This window comes from Priapulus caudatus, unplaced genomic scaffold (genome assembly GCF_000485595.1).
Source record: "Priapulus caudatus unplaced genomic scaffold, Priapulus_caudatus-5.0.1 Scaffold1727, whole genome shotgun sequence".
Classification (NCBI taxonomy): Eukaryota; Metazoa; Priapulida; class Priapulimorpha; order Priapulimorphida; family Priapulidae; genus Priapulus; species Priapulus caudatus.
Genome location: NW_014578788.1, coordinates 58,696 through 59,047, shown reverse-complemented (window position 1 = coordinate 59,047; position 352 = coordinate 58,696).

Below are 352 nucleotides of genomic sequence, written 5' to 3'. Positions count from 1 at the left end.
TACACAAACACAAACACATACACACACACGCGCGCGCGCATAAACACACACACACACACACACACGCATACACAAACACATACACTACACGCACACACAGAAGACACACACAGACACTACACGCACACACAGACACACACACACACGCACGCACGCACGCACGCACGCACGCACGCACACACGCACACCACACACACAAACGCGCGCGCACACACACACATGCATACGCATAAACACACATACACACGCGCGCGCGCATAAACACACACACATACACGCCAATGAGCTATATATAACTCCTTATTATATATATATATATATATATAGCTCCTTATATATATATATATTATAT